At 36.9% G+C, this 22,577-nt stretch overlaps 1 long non-coding RNA gene across 3 annotated transcripts; it reads left to right on the top strand.

Moving 5' to 3' along the window:
- The first annotated feature begins 9,649 nt into the window (after nt 1-9,649).
- On the top strand, nt 9,650-12,887 carry LOC139855381 (uncharacterized). 3 transcript variants are annotated; one of them, XR_011761421.1, is made up of 4 exons: nt 9,650-9,929; nt 10,519-10,616; nt 11,294-11,396; nt 12,518-12,887. It is a non-coding gene; the product is annotated as an uncharacterized lncRNA (long non-coding RNA). The 3 variants fall into 3 exon arrangements; XR_011761419.1 differs by lacking the exon at nt 10,519-10,616; XR_011761420.1 differs by lacking the exon at nt 10,519-10,616 and having other exon boundaries at nt 11,095-11,396.
- The last annotated feature ends 9,690 nt before the right edge of the window (nt 12,888-22,577 follow it).

Genomic DNA, 22,577 nt, shown 5'->3' with positions numbered 1-22,577 from the left:
CCATATAACCAAATATATAATTTCTCGTTCACATGTGCAGATGTATTTGTGTAACATGTGAACATTTCATATAATTCACAATTAAACATGTAATAGTGGTTGTTAACATTTTTTTGCCAATGATATGAACATTAGATCACTTATATGCAATTTGTTGAATATAAATGCATATAAACCATGTAATTAAAGAGTTCTCGCAGTTCTCGCCCTTTTTGTGGTTCTCGTTTGAACTTGCCCAGGGGCAGGTTCAAACGAGAACCACAACTAGGGCGAGAACTGTGAGAACTCTTTAAATTCATAGTTTTTATGTATTTATATGCAACAAATTACATGCAAATGTTAATTAGTGCTCATATCATTAACAAACATATGTTCATTACCACAAATTACATGTTAAATTGTTAATCATATAAAATGTTCACATGATTACAAAACAAATATGCACATGTGAACGAGAAACAATATATTTGATTATATAGGTAAAATATAAGTTTTACTCCGTATCAAACTATTTTATGTTTATTTTTACTCCCCATCAACATTTATAGGTGATTCAATCTACTCACATGTAAAAATCTATGTAAATTAAAAGTTCTCGCAGTTCTCACTCTTTTTCTGGTTCTCGTTTGAACTTTTGAATATATATATATATATATATATATATATATATATATATATATATATATATATATATATATATATATATATATATATATATATATATATATATATATATATATATATATATATATATATATATAACATATAACAATTATCATTATTTATTTATATATTGCACTATTATGATAACAGTTTTTAGTGTACATAAACAAAAAACAAGATTAGATTCGCGAGATTTTCGATCTCGAGATATAAAGTTCGAGCTCGGGCTCATTTATTAAACAAGTTTCAAAATACGTTCAAGTTCGGGTCCGAACTTATATAGCCTCACTCAAATCGAGTTTTTTAACAAGTAAAGCTCCAGTAAATCGGGAGTAGCTAGGCTTATATATTCTAATCATATAAAGGGCTATGATGACATCATTAAAAAGCCTTAACCTTCTTTGATAAAAAAAAAAAAAAAAAAAAATTCAGCCCATGTACATGATGTCATATATTAAATTATTTTTGAATTAAAAAAATCTTTTTAATTAGTTAAAATCAGTAAAAAAATAATAAAAAAACGCGTGCTCCTTGAAACTGAAAAACAATAAACTTCTGCCACTTCAAAATCACGCATGCTCATCCTCTTTCACTTCTTTTCTTGTAGGGAAAATTATTTGAGAATGCATTGAACTTTCATCAAAATCCTATTGTATGCATTCAACTTTCAGATCTCCTATTGTATGCATTCAACTTTCAAATCATTACTATTGTATGCATTTAACCTCTTGTAGCAGATTAACAACCAGTCACCTCTTAAACAAAATTACATCATTAGTCCCTCATGTGTGGCGACCCGACCAAAATCGTCATTGACGGCGTCGCAAACTGAGGTCCCGAAACGTGGTCGTAGTCCCTATATGAGACTCGTTTGACCAAAATTATGTCGCATTCTTTTGAAACGTATCATGCTTGCAAAGTTTAGTTTACAAAACCGTTCGACAACAATTTTAAGTTTGCAAAAGTATAAATTATAAATGAGGTAACTTGCGACATAATTAGTTTAAAATCGCGGTTGCTATAAATAGCGTTAGTATGTAAACAATATGTTTGAATCCAAAGGTGCTATCACTAGCGTATGTATGTATGTATGCTTGACCCCAAGCAAGAAATCAGAGTGTATGCATGCATGCTTGACTCCAAGCAAGTATGAGTGTACGTGGAAGCATGTATCAAATAGCCAAGTATGAACCTGAGAAACATATAGAAAACTGTCAACGAAAAACGTTGGTGAAATCATAGGTGTTTTAGTAAACGTTGTATTTGAACCACAAGATTTAGTATAAGATGATTATCAAAATCATTTGCATTCCAAAGTTGTTGTTTGTATCCCGGGCACCCAATTATCAAACTTAACTGTTTTGCACCCTTTGCGTAGTGTTAGAACATACACTAGACCCGAAAATATATTTCATCCGCTAACGGTAGCGAACCGTCCGAATGAGGCTCGTCAAGCCCATGTGATCACATAATATAAGTTCATGTTTACACCCTGCAAGTGTAACTAATGATAATTGAATTGAGGCTTTTTGTTCAAACCCGTACGTGGAATGTTCGTTTTCGTACTTGTGTTCAATGTATAAAAGTATGATACGTATATGTTTCTCATCCCATAGTTTAAAGCATAAAAGTTGTTTGAAAGATGGGACTATGATCTCACCTCGAGTGCACGAGTATAAAAGTACTTCACAAAGTAAACGTGTGCATGATAGTTACTTAGCCTTGACCTTAACAAGTAAGTTGTATTAATTAACCGGTTACGTCACAAGGTCGGGCGAAATGTGTTCAATTAGTCCTATGGCTCGTTACGACTCGATTAAATATAGCATGTGAATCAATTTGTCAAGTTTCATGCAAGATACAAGTATAGAAACAAGTTAGGAAGATTGCACAATCATTTGGTTAAGTTTGACAAAAAGTCGAACTTCGGTCGGTCAAAGTCAACGAAAAGTCAACACATTCGGGTCGGGTCCCGAACTATTTTTCTGAGGTTTTTAATCATATATGAGCATGTTAGAACAAGTTACATGTGAATGGGATGTGCGTAGAATAGCAAACATTATTCAAAAATTGACAAAGTTGGATAGACCATTTTGGCGCGCCGCCTGTGCAGAGAATTCTGGCAGTTTTTAAGTTTTATGCACGAACCTAACTTCAACCAATCACCATTTATGACCCGCAAACAACCAAAGCATGTATCTTATATCATCGGAAAGGTATTTTGACAAGGAAAACAACTAAACACATTTCATCCATGACATTTACTTTTACAACAACCAAAATCACATTCAAAGCTCCTCATTAAATGCACTCAAGTTCATAAATGAAATTCGATGATTCGGCAACCAATTTATATGAATGATATGCCGTTTCGAAGGTGATCAAGCATACAATACAACCTAACACTTCCAAATAACATTTCATGTCATTCAAAGCATCAAAATTTCATTTCAAGTTCATCAAACCCTAACCCAAATCCACCAAAACCAATAATCAAGTTTATGAAGTTTTCTAAAACAACCTACACATCAAATTGAAGCTAGTGATACTAGTAACACAATTAAAACATGAACTTTAATAATTTAACAACCTTTAATCTTCCAAAATCAAAGATTAAGCAAACCCATTTTCAAGTGTTCAAACTAGTTACTCAAATCAACAAATCGAACAAACAAAACATATATTCATGTTATACACGAGCCATAGACACTAACTAACACCATTTCAAGTATATAAAACGAATTTAGAGAAAATCTAGAGTTTTAGAAATGTTACCCAAATGTGAAGAAATTGGTACCAAAATGTAGAGGATGAAGAGAGGATCACGAAAATGTAATTTGTTTTGAAGTTTGCTTCTCGATCCGGATTTAGATGATGATTTTATGAAGATGGGTGTTTGAGTTCATGAAAGGGAAGTAGAGAGAAAAGAAGAAGAAGGTGGGAGGTGAAATGAATGGATGGATAAGGTGGGTTGACTAGTTGACCTAGTCAACTAGTTTACCCACTTGGCAACCTCGGTCCCTCAAGTTTCAAAGCGGGTGCGGGAATTAACCAAACGAATATTTTAAAAACGCTCGAGTAAACGAGTGATGTTATAATTAAATAACGGGAAAATTAAGAACGTTGGTCAACGGAAACTACGAATTTAAATAACGAAAGGTATTATTTAAAAAAAAAATAGTGTTAAAAATAAATTTAACGGAAAAACACGGGATGTTACATTACCTACACCTTAAAAGAAATTTCGTCCCGAAATTTAGTTGGAAGTAGTAGTCGTTGTTTCTTCCTCGAGATCTTGCGTTGTCGGTTCTACGAATAAGTGAAGGTACTCCCTCGGGTATTTCAACGAACTTCGACAGTCGCGATTTTACGTTGGTTTAAAGTTTGGTTCCACGATTTATAGTTTCAACCGGTCCTCCTTGGAAGTGAGGTTTATCGTTGATAGTAAGTTCATCGAAGAGGATAACAAGTTCTTGACTCACAAGACACGCCTTTAAGTTTGATACACAGAATGTAGGATGAACGGAATTTGTTTGAGTCGGAAGTTCGAAGCGGTAAGCAACGGGCACAACACACCCCAAAATTTCAAAAGGACTAAAAATATCGCGGATTTAGCTTTCTACGTTTCCGAAACGGACTACACCTTTTCAAGGTGCGACTTTTAACGTTACGCGGTTTCCCACTTGGAATTCGAGAGGTTTACGTTTAACCCTTGTATGGCTCTTTTGGCGACTACGGGCCGTCTTGAGCCTTTCCTGGAATTGAAAAATTTTCCGGTTGTTTCATGAATGAGTTCGGGTCCGGTGGTTCGCTTGTCACCTACTTCGGTTCAACAATTTAAGAAAATGACATTCACTGCTATACGGGTCCTCGAAAAGTGTGACGTTAATACTCGAATGAAAATTATTGTAGTAAGAGAATTTGACTAGAGGCAAGTACTTTTCTCAAGTAAATTTGAAGTCGATAACACGAACTCGTATTATGGTTTCCAAAGTTTGAATCATATGTTTGCTCGGTCCGTCGGGTTGTGGTTGATGTGTTGTACTCATGTTTAAGCGTGGTCCCGAGGCTTTTTGTAAGGCACTCCGAAATCTAGAAGTGAAATGAGAATCTCGATCCAAAACGAGGTACATTTCTTTAAGGTATATTTGAAAAAGTTTGTTAGGACTTGAAAACGTTAGATAGAACAAGTTTCTCAAGAAATTCGCGCCGCGGAAGATTTATCGATTTTTGAAAATGTTCGTTAGGACTATTCACCCTCGTGGTGAATGCTTGTATAGTGTGAAGAGTCTCTCCCTCCATTGAGAATTTAGGTAGAAGGTTTCTTTATACGAAAGTACGAGTGTAATGTGGGAGAAGTTTCCGCCTCGATATGAGCATAACAAGCATATCGTAGTTCGTCGATAAAACTGTGCGAAAACGAGATAGTATACACGTGTAACATATGTTTGAAAATGAAAGAATTTGTCATTCCTTCGGAAGCATGGGTATGGTTCGACAATAATCGAAGATGTGTCCCTGGTATGGTTGTTATCAACATTCTCGGAGTTTTTGGATATTCAAACAAGAAAAATGAAGTCATGTACATGGCACATGGTGGTGATTAGGTTGATCGAGTCCAATCACCATCACGAGTCATTACAACTTTGGTATGGCTTACCGTAATATAACCACGTTGATCGAGTGTCGTTATATTACGCTAACTCATACCTCCATTCCCACATCACTCCATAACATCAAGTTCGTGTAACTGTGAAGATCTAGAATGAACAAAGTGTAACGACGTCTCAAACGTGACTCGTATTAAATCGAAAGAATTTCTGCAACTCTAAAGAAGCGTTCCCCGAGGGAAGTGTATAAATGTTTGTTCACGTCAATGCGGTTCGAGTCAGACAATAATTTATTCAGGTATGAAAAGAGTAACGAGTCATGATAACGAGTAGCACGCAACCGTAGTGATAAATGTTGATGACGATACTCACCTAGAGTAGTGATGGTAGTAACACCAAAAAGTAGATAGTAAGAAACACCAGTGGGAAACCGATAGTAAGTTTAAACGGTGGCAAATAACAATCCGGGAGACAGAGTTCCTGAACAAGTGTGACTAATGAAGTCGTCGTCATCCATACGTGTATGAATCTTGAATTTACGTGTGTTACCAGAAAGTGGTAGAATACGGATTCGTATGATAAAGCTTGGTACCATCAAGAAGTTTGCCTAAGAATGATTCAAGTATAATGCACAAGTAGTCAAGTAAGTGCTATCTATAGCAAATGTATGTCAGAATGCAATGGCTAACTATCCGGTTGTAGTCTAGATTCACTAATGCGTCCCAACGACTCTGTCAGACACACTAATGCACATCCTAGTTCCCTACAACCAACACTCTGATACCATCTGTGGCGACCCGACCAAAATCGTCATTGATGGCGTCGCTAACTGAGGTCCCGAAACGTGGTCGTAGTCCCTATATGAGACTCGTTTGACCAAGATTATGTCGCATTCTTTTGAAACGTATCATGCTTGCAAAGTTTAGTTTACAAAACTGTTCGACAACAATTTTAAGTTTGCAAAAGTATAAATTATAAATGAGGTAACTTGCGACATAATTAGTTTAAAATCGCGGTTGCTATAAATAGCGTAAGTATGTAAACAATATGTTTGAATCCAAAGGTGCTATCACTAGCGTATGTATGTATGTATGCTTGACCCCAAGCAAGAAATCAGAGTGTATGCATGCATGCTTGACTCCAAGCAAGTATGAGTGTACGTGGAAGCATGTATCAAATAGCCAAGTATGAACCTGAGAAACATATAGAAAACTGTCAACGGAAAACGTTGGTGAAATCATAGGTGTTTTAGTAAACGTTGTATTTGAACCACAAGATTTAGTATAAGATGATTATCAAAATCATTTGCATTCCAAAGTTGTTGTTTGTATCCCGCGCACCCAATTATCAAACTTAACTGTTTTGCACCCTTTGCGTAGTGTTAGAACATAAACTAGACCCGAAAATATATTTCATCCGCTAACGGTAGCGAACCGTCCGAATGAGGCTCGTCAAGCCCATGTGATCACATAATATAAGTTCATGTTTACACCCTGCAAGTGTAACTAATGATAATTGAATTGAGGATTTTTGTTCAAACCCGTACGTGGAATGTTCGTTTTCGTACTTGTGTTCAATGTATAAAAGTATGATACGTATATGTTTCTCATCCCATAGTTTAAAGCATAAAAGTTGTTTGAAAGATGGGACTATGATCTCACCTCGAGTGCACGAGTATAAAAGTACTTCACAAAGTAAACGTGTGCATGATAGTTGCTTAGCCTTGACCTAAACAAGTAAGTTGTATTAATTAACCAGTTACGTCACAAGGTCGGGCGAAATGTGTTCAATTAGTCCTATGGCTCGTTACGACTCGATTAAATATAGCATGTGAATCAATTTGTCAAGTTTCATGCAAGATACAAGTATAGAAACAAGTTAGGAAGATTGCACAATCATTTGGTTAAGTTTGACAAAAAGTCGAACTTCGGTCGGTCAAAGTCAACGAAAAGTCAACACGTTCGGGTCGGGTCCCGAACTATTTTTCTGAGGTTTTTAATCATATATGAGCATGTTAGAACAAGTTACATGTGAATGGGAGGTGCGTAGCATAGCAAACATTATTCAAAAATCGACAAAGTTGGACAGACCACTTTGGCGCGCCGCGCGGGTATATGGCGCGCCGCGCCATTACCTGTGCAGAGAATTCTGGCAGTTTTTAAGTTTTATGCACGAACCTAACTTCAACCAATCACCATTTATGACCCGCAAACAACCAAAGCATGTATCTTATATCATCGGAAAGGTATTTTGACAAGGAAAACAACTAAACACATTTCATCCATCACATTTACTTTTACAACAACCAAAATCACATTCAAAGCTCCTCATTAAATGCACTCAAGTTCATAAATGAAATACGATGATTCGGCAACCAATTTATATGAATGATATGCCGTTTCGAAGGTGATCAAGCATACAATACAACCTAACACTTACAAATAACATTTCATGTCATTCAAAGCATCAAAAGTTCATTTCAAGTTCATCAAACCCTAACTCAAATCCACCAAAACCAATAATCAAGTTTATGAAGTTTTCTAAAACAACCTACACATCAAATTGAAGCTAGTGATACTAGTAACACAATTAAAACATGAACTTTAACAATTTAACAACCTTTAATCTTCCAAAATCAAAGATTAAGCAAACCCATTTTCAAGTGTTCAAACTAGTTACTCAAATCAACAAATCGAACAAACAAAACATATATTCATGTTATACACGAGCCATAGACACTAACTAACACCATTTCAAGTATATAAAACGAATTTAGAGAAAATCTAGAGTTTTAGAAATGTTACCCAAATGTGAAGAAATTGGTACCAAAATGTAGAGGATGAAGAGAGGATCACGAAAATGTAATTTGTTTTGAAGTTTGCTTCTCGATCCGGATTTAAATGATGATTTTATGAAGATGGGTGTTTGAGTTCATGAAAGGGAAGTAGAGAGAAAAGAGGAAGAAGGTGGGAGGTGAAATGAATGGATGGATAAGGTGGGTTGACTAGTTGACCTAGTCAACTAGTTTGGCCACTTGGTAACCTCGGTCCCTCAAGTTTCAAAGCGGGTGCGGGAATTAACCAAACGAATATTTTAAAAACGCTCGAGTAAACGAGTGATGTTATAATTAAATAACGGGAAAATTAAGAATGTTGGTCAACGGAAACTACGAATTTAAATAACGAAAGGTATTATTTAAAAAAAAAATAGTGTTAAAAATAAATTTAACGGAAAAACGCGGGATGTTACATCATGTTTGTTAGAAATGACATGCTAGTAATTTATGTTTATTTATGACGCCATTGATCCTCATTTTCACCTTCTCCTTTTCCTTTTCCTTTCCCCTTTTCCCCTCATCTTCAACAAACCTCAAATCCAAATCAAATCATCCAAATTAATTCAATCATCATAATCATCAAATTCATACAGCGTTATGACAAATAATGGTAAACAAATATATAAACAATCCAACATTCTTATAACAATCATAATAAATAATAAATAATAATTATAATAATAATAATTAAATCATCTACCTCGCCATTTTCAATTAGAACACCCAAAACGAAATTCATTTCACTGGAACACCCAAAACAAATTCAACAATATGAAAGAAAAATTCAACTAGTAATCGATCTTATACTAACTTCCATTCGCATCAACATTTTCAATAATCGATCATATTAAAGCTTTATTGTTTTTCATCCTACTTGCAGCTTCTCAACTTGCACCAAAGCAGATCGGTTTCAGATCTAAACAAATCGGTTTCAGATCTAAACCATTGTCGATGAATTTCAGATCTATGACTCACCCAAATAGATCGTTTTTAAATCTAAACCATCACCAAGGCATTTCAGTCTGGTTACTCACGAACGGTTGACGGACCTCCATTAACAACTATTTTGAATGATGAATCCCTTTAAGTCAATGGCGACGATTGTAGTTGAATTCGATTTGAAACTTAGCAAAATTTGTGAAATCGACCACCGTCGTGTTTTCTGGAATTGTTGCTCTGTTGCAACAAAATTTTAAACAAGACAACTGTTGAATGTTTGTTGGAATGGAAGGAAGGAAGAAATAATGTTATCAAAGTGGTGGTGTGATAGTTTGTGATGAAATGATTCATTTAGAAATGATGAAATCTGAAAATAAGATGAAGATGAAGACTTAACGGAATAATTTAACGAGCGTTAAATCGAGGGACCAATCACGTAACGTTTTTTATATATTGACCGGCTACTTGAGATACAAGTAATTTAATGCATATAATAGTAATGATTTGAAAGTTGAATGCATATAATAGGAAATCTGAAAGTTGAATGCATACAATGAAAGTTAAATGCATTTGCAAATAATATTCCCTTTCTAGTAATTTTGAATCCAACTCTTCCTTCATCCATCATGTTTTAGTAATTGCCATTATAACATCTTCCTTCATCCATCATCTTTCATTAATTGCCATTATAACATCTTGTCTCATCACCTGATTTCATCAACATCAACAAAAACCTATTTGATATTTGAAACCATGGGATGAATTATCAATTCAAGACCGGCGACGGTGGATGAACGATGTATGTTTCTGTAATATTCATCAATCAATCGCAGATCCGTAATGAGGTTTTCATACATCAATCATGTATGTAATATTTCAAGGTATGCAATATTCCAGAACCATCAATTTTTATTCTATATAATTGATTAACAATTTCATATTAAAAACCCTAATTTGTAATCTGGTCATAGCCGTGTATTTGTACAAGTCAATCGAAATCGATTAATCTGATATTTCTGATTTTGAATGTTTAGTGGTAATTTTTAGTTTCCTTTCATAATCCTTTGAATTATTATACATATAGAGATAGAGATAGAGATTATGATTGAGTTGTGATTTATGATTTTTTTTTTTTTGTTTTGCATTTTGAATTTGAATTTGTATTCATACAGAGATTATGATGTATAAAATTTCATTTATGAGGTTTGTATGAAGATAAGCTGCAAATTACAATTTAATCTTCAAACGTACATTTATGAATTTTTAAGAATTATTGCCAATACATACATACTACAATATATATCAAAGTGCAGTGTCTTGTGCTTAAAATGTATGGTGTCAAAGTGCAGTGTCTTGTGCTTAAATGTATGGTGTTTCCTGCAGTAATATAGGATGACTAGCTACACAGCTTAATCGGACTAAATAGAATACAATAGCTTAATCTTTTTTTTTTTTTTTTTGCAATCTCAGAAAAAATGCACAGTGGTTTTTAAAATTCAATAGTTGAAAGCAAAAGAGTAAGGAAACTTTGTGTTACTTATTCTCTTCTTGAAGATGAAGATATATTGGTAAGTGTTAAAAAATAAGACTATTTTTTTTTTTGAAAGGCAAGCAAAAAATAAGACTATTATATAGTTAAATTAATGGTTGAACCAAAGTAAGAACTAAAGTGAATCATGTACATGTTGATTTAAATGCAGTTCATCTACATTTCAAAATGTACAAAATCAAAACTGCAGTAGGTGTTGGTTTAGAAATGGGAGCTTATGATGCGGTTTTTTTTTTTTATTTTATTTTTTTTTTAATTTTGATTTTGCTGTGTGTGAGTTTTGGGTTTGTTTGATAGTTAGAATGTTGTTAATTTTATGTTTTGATGTATAGGTTAATCGCTTAGTATTTGGTTTTTGAAATTTTTAGTTGTATAATTCTATTTCTATTACATTTGAGCTATGAATTGGAACAATTGGAACAATTGATAGGTATCATACATCACGAACTAATGGTGTGACAGCGAATTAATAATTGGAGGTAAATGATCTCTTGCAGGAAAGGAACATTTAGAAGGAGTATTACTAATTGAAAGTATACACTGAAAGCATTGTCATTGAAAGTGTACACTGAAAAGCATTTTAAGCTTTTCTTTTGATTTTAAACTAAAAGTTTTTGAGGTTTGGATTCTCAGTCAAGTCTATTTTGTGACATGTTATGGTTCGTAATATTTTTTATTTTTTGAGTTTTCATGCAGATTACATGAGAAGCTATTCTATATTAAACCTATTGAATCCTTGCACTTTCAAGAAGCATGAAAGCATTGTCTTCTGTTGTTCCTCATTCAGCAGTTTTAGAAGGTACATACATGCGTTTATGCTAGGCTTGAAATTAAGTATACTAAACAAGCGACTTCTTAAGTTTACCATCTTAATATTTTAAATATATTTAATATCAATGCTATAAGTTTTTAACTAAATATAGCACCAACATTGTTTAAAAAAAAGGTTTTGTAGTATAAGTTGTATCAGTATTAGTATTGGTTTTTGTTAATGTTTTTCTCTATTGTCATTAGGAAGTATGATGTTAGACATTCTCATTGATATAATTATTCTAGTGTTAATATTAGTTTTTGTTAACGGCTATTGGTTTGTTAAAAAAACATGTCTATTTAGTGTTAGTAATGCCCGTAAACATTAGAGTTTTGTTAATATAGAATGAGGTATATGTAACAATCTTGACCCATTTACTAATTTCCCATGTGTAATTACTTCACTATTTACACAAAAGATGAAGCAATCTTGCATTCCTTGAAGTTTTTTTATGATCAGTGCCTAAAGCCTTTTCTTCATCCATTAATCCTTTCAGTTTGCATCTCCCCTGACAGGGACGGGAACAACTCTTGCTTTTCAAAAAAAAAAAAAAAAAAAAAAAAAAAAAATCCTTTCAGTTTGCACAATATCAATATCTCATGTTCTTCTTCATTTTGATTTGTCTCTTTTTATGTATATAGGCTTTAAAGAATTCAATTTCATAATGGATTTAAAGAGTAATAGATATTAAGTTATAATCTTCAATGTGCACTCATTTACTATTGACTTGCTTAGTGACGTTTTAGTGATATGGTATGTATGGCAATTTGATCCATCTAATGTTATTTTAGTTCTAAAATTAGAGAAGGTTCATCAACTTTATAAAGTTCCATTCTATAAAGTACCTGATGCAGATAAGAAGTATGAGTAGTTTACACACTACAGTATTTCTTTTGATTTTTTCTGTGTTATATTGACTTTTGTATTGACTTGCTTTGTTATCTACTGTCATGTAATTTGGCTAATCTATTCATTGAGGATGTTGCTATTAAGTTTAAAACCTCTATTTGGCACGCTCTGGTGTCTGAAATTCGATTTAGTTATTTATTCGAATAGGTGGAATTACCACTTCATGTTAATGAGATATATATTTTTGTTATTGTATGTAGGTTCACAGCCTGAATGGAATATAGGTTGATAAGCGTGAAACATCATATGTTGTGTTTTCTAACTCTGAAGCAAAGCATTGCACAATCTTATGCTAAATGATCTCTTACAGACTACAACAACTTTGAAGGCTAAGCAAAAGACATGATAAAGGTTACGAAGTCTTGATTTCAGAATTTGGCATATCTACTTAAATTCTCTATCATTGTGTATGAGAGTCTCATATAATTTGTAAAACAGTCAAGTTTGTTGTTTGGTTGTGAACATATTAATTGTGTTTTGTTTGCCTCTTCTTGCTCGGCATGTTTCATAAATTGTTGTACTATATTAGTATAATTTTTATAGGATTATAACATAGTAATTGTGCATACATTTCCTTGATAGTCACTCGAGTCAATTTGATAGTTATGTTAAATAATATTTGTCATCTATAAAATATCATTCAAGAATTTTTTCTATATAATCCCGTGAAATCATGGGTCCCTTAGCTTCACTAGATTACAACATTACACTTTAGATGTCATTGCCATACTATTCTAAAAGAGAAATGTAACGACCCAACCCGTTAAACATAGCAAAACATTTTTTTTTAAAAGTGGACAGGCCAAGCCTGTCAGGCAATTACCGCGGCGCGGTGCATCTGGCCGCGGCGCGGCCCACAATGGAAACTGGAGGTCAGAACCCATCAAAAAGCTGATACCAAAATGCGTTCAAGCTCGCGGCGCGCCCCAAAGGGGCCGCGGCGCGACATTAGTCTGGACCTGATTCTGACTTGTACAAAATTTTACACAACACCAAATTTCGCGGTAATCGACAAACATCAACACAAAGGCTTTCCGCCGCATAAGTAAATAAAGTTTACATGTTTTAATAACTCCAAAAACAAGAACTTGACTCCCCGGGCATCATTTGCCCATTTACAATTCAAGAATACGAGTTTCGACCGACAAGTTTAAATACCAAACATAAACCCGAGCATGGTATTTGGGGTTAAACTACCCAAACCTAGGTCGAACTCCAAAAGCTAAACTCGAGCATAATCACGTAGGGAGATCGCTAGTCCAGACGTATACCCTTGCCCTTGTCCACGCCGGATCCTAAAAAGGTAAACAACGAGAGGGTAAGCATAACGCTTAGCGAATGCAATAATTATACACATACATATACAACCTACTTACTTGCAATCACTTACCCAATTACCTCATACACGCTAGCATTTTAATTAGCATACCGTCGTAAAGTATAACGCTAAATCTCCGATAATATAAGCTAGCACAATAATAGCATATAACACGAGTAATACAATATGCTACACTACATCACGTAAAACATTGATGTTCTCAACATCCATTAATATTCAAGATTTCAAGGCTAGCCCAACGAATGGTATCGTCAACATCGAACTTAATTCCCATCCGTCACAATAAATGTGGTATCGTCAACATCGAAATTAAACCCACATATGAGGTATCGTCAATGTGACGCCCCGTACAAAATTAACGTGTACGGATCATCAACAACAAGATCATTACAAGGTCAAACACTATATGCTGTTTTAAAATAAGTTTGCATTCATAAGAAAGGGTGACGTCATAACCAACATCAAAAGTTTTACAAACGATAGTAGGCTTCTACGAATAGAAGCAATTAACATAAGTACGAGACCTGAAGGTCATTACAAATTCATTGTTTCAAAAGTAACATAGTTGTGAATGCAAGGCAAACGTTTTATGCAGAGACATCTCTAACAAAAGCAGCGGGAGTCTACATAGCAAGACTACTACAGCGGAAGCATCAAACCTCTAAGCACCTGAGAAAACATGCTTAAAAACGTCAACACGAATGTTGGTGAGCTATAGTTTAAATGTAACAGTAATGTAAGGTAGGCCACGAGATTTCAGTGTTTCAAAACAGTATGAAAAGTATATGTTCAACCGTGGGCACTTGGTAACTAACTTAACGTAATATCACCCCCTAAAAGTACACTTGGTGAGTGCGTAAGTTTACGAAGTATTAAACACCCGTTAAATGCTAGCGCGACTAGCCCGAGTGGGGATGTCAAACCCTATGGATCCATATCTAAGATTCGCGTTCACCGGTTCAAAAACCAATGACTAAACGTTACCGAGTTAAGGGGAAAGTTTATGCCGTTATATAACCCACACATATATAAAGTTTAAGTACTCGTGCCTAGTATGTAAAACGTAAAAAGCGCATGTATTCTTAGTTCCCAAAATAGTTAAAGTAAAAAGGTGTAACACCCCGTTTTTCTAAACATGACGCTCGGGGCGTCATTTGAAGTCCAAGAATGATTATTTAATAGTTTGGATGTAATGCATTGACCACGATTGACTTTGGGATGATTTAAAAGTGAAATTGGAGTACATCAGGTAAACTGTCGAGTTTGAGTGTAGTTTGTCGCGTTCTGGTGCGTTGCGTTCCGTGACAAACATGCTTGAAACGAGACAACTTCTGATGGTGATTTCTGTCCACTTTGTCGCGTTTGAGTGTTGTGTGTCGCGTATTGGTGTCGCTAAAACGCGACAAGGTGTCGCGAAACGCGACAAGGTGTCGCGAAACGCGACAAATGTCGCTGTAATGACATTATTAACCCATTTTAATGGAATCTTTTGAGGATGTTTTGGTAAATTCACTTATGGCTGGTTCTAGAGCCATAAGACTGATTCAAGGATCATATTATCCTCATTTTCACTCAAAAACACTTTCACCTTCAAACCCTAGAGAGAGAGGAGAGTTTTAGAGAGAGAGAACTCCATTTGGAGAAGAAGGAGGTTGTTTCGGGTCAAACCTCAAGTGTTAAAGTTGTTCATCTCGTCAACGGCATCATTTTGGTGGTATTGGTAAGTCTCAACTCCGAATTTCATCTTTGTAATTTGATATTCAAGTTTAGGGTTTTGAGCTAGTTAGTTGTAAAACCCATTTAGGAGGTGAAATGGGTAATTGTAACTAGTTATTGTTGATGTTGGTGGGTTTTGGGTTGGTTAATGATTTAACCATGTTTAAGGCTTGTATGTAGCTTGTAATCACTAGTATTAGTGATTATAGAAGTGTTGGAACCACTTTGGGTGTATTTTGGTTAACTAATTTTGAAATGGGTCAAATTAGGGTTAAGGTGTCATATTGGGCAAGATTGGTATTTAACGCCTATGCTTGGGTTTAATTGGTATATTAGGACCATTGTCACTTGTGTTAGTGATCATTGGCTAGTTTTGGCGCGGTTTGAGCTTGGAAGTGCATTTGGGTCGAAATTGCACTATTTGACAATTTGGGTCGATTTGTAAATCCACCCTAATTGTGTTGTTGTATTTGTGTTAATGGAATAGGTACTTTCCATTGGCGTGTTGCAGATTACTTGGTTGCATTCATCAAGGCTTAAGGTGAGTGTTAATATCCTATATGCATATGTATGTGTAGGATGGGTGCGGGTCGGGTGAAGTAGTTCTCGGTTATAGAGCTCACTTCACATATAGGTGGATTGATGGACTTGTGTATAGGTCCAATTAGCACGATTATACGTTTTGGTTAACCACCTTTGACGAGGTGCACACTTTGTGTGTACGTTATCACCTGGGCGTGTGATGTAGATTATATAACCCCAATGGCGAAGGGTTAATATTGTGAGTGGAGTATTTATACGTACGTGTATATGGTGTATTTAATTGTGGGTATTATGGTATGAACCATCGAGCCGGTAGTGCCATAACATGTGTGCGATAAGATGTGAACCACGAGCCGGTAGCATCGAGTGTGAACCACGAGCCGGTAGCACTATAAATTAAGATGTGAACCACGAGCCGGTAGCACTATAAATTAAGATGTGAATCACGAGCCGGTAGCATCGAGTGTGAACCACGAGCCGGTAGCACTATAAATTAAGATGTGAACCACGAGCCGGTAGCATCGAGTGTGAACCACGAGCTGGTAGCACTATAAATTAAGATGTGAACCACGAGCCAGTAGCATCGAGTGTGAACCACGAGCCGGTAGTACTATAAAACAAAGTGTGAACCACGAGCCGGTAGCACTATAAAAGAGTATGACTCAAATGCGTATGGTGTGAACCACGAGCCGGTAGCACCATAGCGTTATGGTTAACCTTGGGCGTTTTACGCATTGTTATATATATATTGTATACGTATAATGTTGTATTGTCTTGATGTAGCTAACCTTCTGGTTGTAGCTTATTGGCATTGTTCACAACGTTGTTTGCGAACTTACTATATTGTTGGTGTTGTTAGCTTGTGCTTAGTGAACGTACAGTATGCTAGGTTTAGCTTGCCTTATACTTGGATGCTCCAGTATGCGCTATTTGATTATTATTGTGGCGTGTCCATTTTATGCATATATATGTATGTAGTATATTTTCACTCACTAAGCGTTAGCTTACCCTCTCTTTGTTGATATTTTTATAGGTTCGCATGCTTGGCGGCTCGGGTAAGTTTGGGGATTAGAGATCTTGGCTAGGTTGCTTTAGAAGATCTTGCTTTTGGACTCGATTAGGATTTGGGTAGCGTAGTCCCAAATCACCATGCTCAGTTTTGTGTAAACGTAACTAGTCGGGTCATAATGATTACAACCGGATTACGATTTAATTAATGAACCATTGTATTAGGGAGTTTAAATTATTGATGTATGTTTTAAGTTCGTTGAACTTACTTTGGTAACAAATATGTTTTGGAATTAGTGTAATGGGACCTAAAGTATTATTTAACGCGTATTAAAAGGAAAAATTTTTATGGGCCAGTTTTAATACGGGTTGGGTTGTTTCAAGTGGTATCAGAGCATGGTCTAAGGGATTTAGGTGACTTGAGATAGGTGCCTAGACTTAGACTTTTGTGTGTGCTTAATTGTTGCGGGACTTGTAGGAGTACGGGTCGGAATGGGTTATAGTTAGTGCCTTGTTTGTAGGTGGAATAACGTCTGTATTAGTAATGCGGATATTATTGATATATTATTGTGGTGTGATAATAAATCTCGCGTGTGTTTGTATCGCGTAGAATTTTATTTGTGTTTGTTTATATCATCGAGCGATGCGGTCGTTGTATTAACGAGTTGATACGGCGTGTGTGCGTAATAAGGACTTGCAAACCTTATTACGGGTACAAATCGTGTCTAGCAAGTGATGTACGACGAGTGTTTAGCAAGATGGAGCGGTGTTGTGTGTGGATTTATACGTTCGTGATCTAATCGCTTTGCATTCCTTAGTATGGCGATGGGAAATGGGATCGAGATGAACAATTTAGAGTTTAATGCTAGAGTTGCGGCCGCCGTTACGGAGCAAATGAGTGCGTTACGAGAAGAAATGGATAAGAAGTATTCCGAATTTCGGGGTAGTAGTGAAATGGAGCGTTGTCTTAAGAGCTTCATGAGGACTAAACCCCCGATGTATGAAGAGAAACCGGATCCTTTGGTAAGCACAACTTGGATCTCGGATGTCGAAGGGTGTTTTCGTGCTAGTGAATGCCCTCCTGAAAAGAAGACGAGACTCGCTACTAGTTTGTTGCGGGGTAGGGCAAAGGATTGGTTGGATGGTAAGATTGATCTTGTCGGTGGCGAAACGTTTATGACTTTATCGTGGGACGAATTTAAGGAGGAATTCTTCGAGGAGTTTCGCACTTCAGCTGATTTGTGGGAGTTGCGTAATGAGTTTCGAAATTTGCGACAAGGATCTATGGATTTGAATACTCTCAAGACGACCTTTATGGCGAAGGCTCGTTTTGCCCGGAGTATTTGGGGAATGATCGTTTGTTGATGGGGGATTTCTATCGGACCTTGAATGATGACTTGAAGAGTAAAATTAGCCGGGGTAAAGTGAAATCATTTGCGGAGTTATTCACCTTGGCTAGAGGTTTTGAGTCTTATTCGCGATCGAAGGTTGGTGAACCTTCAAGTGAGAGAAGGGTTGTTTCGTATGGTGCTCCAAGTAAGAGGACTAAGGGTCCGAGTGTGAGGAAGGGTGGTGCACGGACGAATATATCGGATTCTAGTGCGGCTAGATGTTACAATTGTGGTGTGAGGGGTCACAAGTCGTGGGAATGTTCGGTACCAAAAGGTGATGGCATGGTGTGCTTCAATTGCCAAGAAGAAGGACATCGTAAGTCGGAATGTCCCATGTTAGCGTGGACGGGTGCGGCAAGGAGACGTTAAGGTACGTTTCGTTTTAATAAATATGTCCCTTGCTTATTTATTAAGTGCTGTCTGAATTTGAGTTGATTAAAAGCCTTGTGTTGTGCATATTGTTGTTATGGGTGACGTTCCTAATGGAAGTACCCTATGGTGACGTTTGATTGTTGGGCGAAGGGCGTAAGACTTGGTGCAACCAAGCATTCCTTAATATTTGGGAAATATTTCTACCAAGCCATGGAAATGGGCTTTGGTGTTCGGTTGTTAAGCACGTGTTCGCTTTCGTGTTGAAGTTGATGAACCATGAGATTCGACGGGTGAGATGAAACCCGAGAAATTGAGTGCTTGATCTCGATGTATGTTGGTAAAGGAGTCTACGTGACGCGACATTAGGTGCCTCTTTTATACCTACTAGCGTAGTGTTTGACTCCGATTGTGTTGCGGTTACATTGTACTTAGGGTACCAAAGTGAAACCCTTAGGTACATGAGTGACTGGGTGGAAGTTGACAAACCATAGCAGTTGGATGATTGCGAGGGTATGGTTTGTGCAATTTGTGGTACACTTTTCGTTCGAAGTGTTTAGGGATAGGTTAAGATCCTTAGTATGCTCAAGGTTGGAACAAGTTAGGGTGATGGGTCGAGCGAACCCAATTATTTGGTAAAGTCTACCTTTGGTAGCATTGTACGGTTGTATGAGTTGTGGATATGGGACGTAGTTCCAAGTGGGGGAGTTACACTCCCGCACGAGGAAGTTCTAGTGTGAGATTTCGGATGACGTTTTAGTAGATACGAAACTTGTGTTGGGACCTAGTTTTGGTTGATTTGTGGTAGAGTACAAATTCGGTTAAATTGTACTTATGGTTTGGATTTAAATTATCACCGAGGTGGTAATGTGGTAAATCTCGTCGAGAGATAATGGACGTGTTTGACGAGAAAGGTGAAATCCCTCAGTTAAGGGATGTGCGTATCGGATTCTCTTCTAGAGAATTATTGTTTTGTGCCTATGTTTGATACAGGTGGTTCTTGCTCGATTGTGTAAATGGTTAGTGGTATCCGTTAGGTTTCACTATGGCGTAGCAGAGCTCGATGTTACGATACTCGTTGTTCGAGGCCAAAAAGGGCGTTGATTGGTGAAGCATGACCTTTGGGGTCCGCTGACTTCATCATGGTATTGTTGATCGGTGAAGCATGACCGTTCGGGGTCCGCTGACTTCATCATGAGAGTAGTGATATATCGGTGAAGCATGACCATTGACGGGGTCCGCTGACTTCATCCGGTGTTGAGTGATCTATCAGTTGTTTTATACACTGATGGTGGGGTCGTAAGGACCGTGTGGTGTGATCTATCGGTTGTTTTATACACCGATGGTGGGATTGTGAGGACCATGTTGTGTGATTAGTGATGCCATAGCCGTGTTTCGCTCACATGTTGTTACGGGTGTGACAATAGTCGATTTTGTACACCTTAGGATTTGTGTTGCCATAGTCGTTTTAGGAACTTTTGGTTTTAGCCGTTGCTTATGATGTTAGGATAGTGGCGTATTGGTTGTATTGCGCACTACAAAGGATGTTTAGTGGAAAGTGTAATCCGTAAGGATTCATGTGGTTCGATCTTCAACGTTCGGATTGTTGACCTTAGTTTGAGACTTGGTCGTTTTAGCGTTGTCCTTGGTAAAGGTACGCTAAGGGATTGATATCTCGGTTCGAGATTGGTTGAGTTTTTCCCGATGTGAGGGATTGAGCATGGTTTTAGTGCTCGAATTGTGATTCGATAAATCGCGTGTGACAATTTAGTTGTTAAAGGGTAACTCTTTGAGAAGAATTGCCTAGAGGAGTTGGAAGAATACGTGGTGATTTGGCGTATTCTAAGTGATTGTTGTAGACTTCGATTGTTGCGTGTATTGCACGTCTCAGAATGCGTGCAAGTGTGTGTCTTAGTTAATGGATTAGTCCTTGGGTTAATGAGTAATGTGATGAAAGTCAGATTGAAACATTTGTTGAGAACCGTAGTGTGTCGGTTTGGATTGATTAAGTGATTAGGATCACGAGGACGTGATCGAATCTAAGTGGGGGAGAGTTGTAACACCCCGTTTTTCTAAACATGACGCTCGGGGCGTCATTTGAAGTCCAAGAATGATTATTTAATAGTTTGGATGTAATGCATTGACCACGATTGACTTTGGGATGATTTAAAAGTGAAATTGGAGTACATCAGGTAAAATGTCGAGTTTGAGTGTAGTTTGTCGCGTTCTGGTGCGTCGCGTTCCGTGACAAACATGCTTGAAACGAGACAACTTCTGATGGTGATTTCTGTCCACTTTGTCGCGTTTGAGTGTTGTGTGTCGCGTATTGGTGTCGCGAAACGCGACAAGGTGTCGCGAAACGCGACAAATGTCGCTGTAATGACATTATTAACCCATTTTAATGGAATCTTTTGAGGGTGTTTTGGTAAATTCACTTATGGCCGGTTCTAGAGCCATAAGACTGATTCAAGGCTCATATTATCCTCATTTTCACTCAAAAACACTTTCACCTTCAAACCCTAGAGAGAGATGAGAGTTTTAGAGAGAGAGAACTCCATTTGGAGAAGAAGGAGGTTGTTTCGGGTCAAACCTCAAGTGTTAAAGTTGTTCATCTCGTCAACGACATCATTTTGGTGGTATTGGTAAGTCTCAACTCCGAATTTCATCTTTGTAATTTGATATTCAAGTTTAGGGTTTTGAGCTAGTTAGTTGTAAAACCCATTTAGGAGGTGAAATGGGTAATTGTAACTAGTTATTGTTGATGTTGGTGGGTTTTGGGTTGGTTAATGATTTAACCATGTTTAAGGCTTGTATGTAGCTTGTAATCACTAGTATTAGTGATTATAGAAGTGTTGGAACCACTTTGGGTGTATTTTGGTTAACTAATTTTGAAATGGGTCAAATTAGGGTTAAGGTGTCATATTGGGCAAGATTGGTATTTAACGCCTATGCTTGGGTTTAATTGGTATATTAGGACCATTGTCACTTGTGTTAGTGATCATTGGCTAGTTTTGGCGCGGTTTGAGCTTGGAAGTGCATTTGGGTCGAAATTGCACTATTTGACAATTTGGGTCGATTTGTAAATCCACCCTAATTGTGTTGTTGTATTTGTGTTAATGGAATAGGTACTTTCCATTGGCGTGTTTCGGATTACTTGGTTGCATTCATCAAGGCTTAAGGTGAGTGTTAATATCCTATATGCATATGTATGTGTAGGATGGGTGCGGGTCGGGTGAAGTAGTTCTCGGTTATAGAGCTCACTTCACATATAGGTGGATTGATGGACTTGTGTATAGGTCCAATTGGCACGATTGTGCGTTTTGGTTAACCACCTTTGACGAGGTGCACACTTTGTGTGTACGTTATCACCTGGGCGTGTGATGTGAATTATATAACCCCAATGGCGAAGGGTTAATATTGTGAGTGGAGTATTTATACGTACGTGTATATGGCGTATTTAATTGTGGGTGTTATGGTATGAACCATCGAGCCGGTAGTGCCATAACATGTGTGCGATAAGATGTGAACCACGAGCCGGTAGCATCGAGTGTGAACCACGAGCCGGTAGCACTATAAATTAAGATGTGAACCACGAGCCGGTAGCACTATAAATTAAGATGTGAACCACGAGCTGGTAGCATCGAGTGTGAACCACGAGCCGGTAGCACTATAAATTAAGATGTGAACCACGAGCCGGTAGCATCAAGTGTGAACCACGAGCTGGTAGCACTATAAATTAAGATGTGAACCACGAGCCGGTAGCATCGAGTGTGAACCACGAGCCGGTAGCACTATAAAACAAAGTGTGAACCACGAGCCGGTAGCACTATAAAAGAGTATGACTCAAATGCGTATGGTGTGAACCACGAGCCGGTAGCACCATAGCGTTATGGT

The sequence above is a fragment of the Rutidosis leptorrhynchoides genome, chromosome 6 (genome assembly GCF_046630445.1).
Source record: "Rutidosis leptorrhynchoides isolate AG116_Rl617_1_P2 chromosome 6, CSIRO_AGI_Rlap_v1, whole genome shotgun sequence".
Taxonomy (NCBI): domain Eukaryota; kingdom Viridiplantae; phylum Streptophyta; class Magnoliopsida; order Asterales; family Asteraceae; genus Rutidosis; species Rutidosis leptorrhynchoides.
Note: the sequence above shows the minus strand (reverse complement) of the source record. Positions and strands in the feature narration are given on the sequence as shown.